This window comes from Pinus tabuliformis, chromosome 5_2, assembly GCF_031772625.1.
Source record: "Pinus tabuliformis cultivar Carrire ecotype Pingquan chromosome 5_2, CPIR1, whole genome shotgun sequence".
In the NCBI taxonomy this organism is placed as follows: Eukaryota; Viridiplantae; Streptophyta; class Pinopsida; order Pinales; family Pinaceae; genus Pinus; species Pinus tabuliformis.
In genome coordinates, this window is record NC_142306.1 from 1,003,938,360 (window position 1) to 1,003,940,720 (window position 2,361).

The following is a 2,361-nucleotide window of genomic DNA, read 5'->3' on the forward strand; positions in this document are numbered from 1 at the left end:
TATTTTTTAAATATTATTATAATTGTTTTTATTTATTTATAATGTTGACACCTAATCATTAGGATTGGGTGAATGTAATTAATGTAAATAAAAAATAAGAAATATGAATAGTCATTGGGAGATGAAGTGAACAATCTCTCCCTCATGTATATAATAAAGACCAACCTGAAGGCATAAGATATGAATTAATTTGTGGAGTTACTACCTGGCCTGACATGGTATCAAAGCCAGCTCCATTTTTGGCATCTCTTTCTAGTCTTGTAACTCCCTTCTACCATTTTCTTGCAGTCTGTCCACTGCCCCCTGTGGAGTCTGTCTACTACCCTCTCCAAAATCGTTGTTGCAAATCTTTGACATTATCTGTGCCCTCTGCGCTCTCTGGGCTCTCTGCCATCATCATTGGAAGGATTGCTCCAATGTGAGACCGACGACTGATCTCTCGGCAATTCATTTTCGCTGGGCAGTGGAGGGAGGATGGCAGCTTATGCGGGAGCGTTTTTGAATCCTTATGTGCCTGTTTCGAAGATTTCTCTTCTTTGGTTTTCAATTCGAACTTGTCTTTGAAGCAATCCGAAAAAGGCTTAGTGATATGTTGGAATATCGTGGTGTTATGTGCATGGATCATTGTTGCATTGAAACGATATTATATGTTGCATTGTCTGAGAAACAATCCATTGATACACACTAAGCATGCGAGTTTGAATAGTATTATGACTGTGAGGTTGGTGTGGTGCGTTCAAGACTGTTGCAACAATTCGATTGGTGATAACATATGGTGCGTATTGTTGTGAGCAATCTATGGTGTGTTGGGTTGATATATTGACTACGTGTGAATTGAATGTTGTGTTGTTCATTCCTGATATGTGCATTGGTATCTTATATGGTTGTTTACATTGCCCCATCCATATATATTTCTTGAACGCTGGTTCCATTAAAGTTTGAATAGTTTCTTGAACGCTGGTTATATTGAACGTTATGTTTTCTATTGTATTTAGACTCACCATATGCTGCCCCACTCGTGTATGCATTGAATTTTTTTTTTGGCATATAAAAATCGTTGAATGCCATGTGTTGAATAGAGTTTTTAAAACAAGGTCGTGGGTCAAAGCACTGTGGCATGAAGTGTTGTGAATGCTATGGTCTCACGCTGTATGGTATATACCTCTGATATGATACCTCTGTTGAATGCGTTGTATAGTTTTTTTGTGTATTGGAGCTGCTCCACAATATATTTAGGCTGAATTATATTAGGCAGAAGTTTTTTTGTTACAGTATGCATTCAATCATATCCATTGTGGGAATAGTTCTCACTGGCAAGGAGAACTATCCTGAGTGGTCCCGGATGATAAAACACACCCTCATTTTCAATGAGTTGTGGAAAGGAGTGTGCATTGGAGATGGAGACAAAGATCCAGAACAACCTAACTTAGACAAAGAACTCACCATTTGGGAAAATAAGAACAACAAAGCTTATGCATTAATCGCAGCATCTATAAATGAAGAGGTGAGTTGCCATATTTCGCCATTTTCAACTGCTTTCGAAGCCTTACAAAAGCTGAAAGAACTCTATGACTCACATTCTGCACTTGAAGTTGTTCAACTCATGATTAAACTCTTCACTCTTGAATTACAAAATAATGATCCTCCTGCTCTTACATCCAAAGTAAAATCTATAATGCATGATATCAAATCCACTAAGGTTGAATTGGATATTCCTCTTATCGCTTTTCTCAAGGCACTTTATCCTACTTACTCCAATTATCTTGAGTCATTGCAAGCAAATGGAAATCTCAAAGATATTACCTTTGACTCTCTTGTGAAAAAATTTGCTAAAAGAGAGAAAGCTTTTGGAAAGAGGACAGCCCCTGAATCTTCTGAAGAGACTGTGTGCCTTGCTCATAAAGAATAGAATCCTGCTCAAGATCCTTCCAGAGGAAGAGGTGGTCGAAGAGGAAGAGGAAGATATTTCAGAGGCATGGGGGGCAAACACTCTCAAGGAGAAAAGGTAGATTTGCACTGCATACACTGCAAAAGAAATGGATCACATGATGCCTTTACATGCAAGTTACCATGGGACAAAATTGAGCAGCAAAGAAACCAATAGAAAGATAAAACCAATGACACAGACAAAGGTAAAGCACCTGAATCCGCTCACTATGTTGTGGCACAATGTAATATTGGAGTAAATGAAGATTTATTTAATGCTTCACTTGCTTCTTGGAAAAATGATTGGTTGCTTGATTCAAGAGCAACTTGCCACATGACTCATAGAAAAGTTTTTTTTGAAGAATTTACTGACAATGTTGATGGAGCAGTATACTTTGCATACCAATAAAAAATCAAGCCATCAGGGCTTGGAAC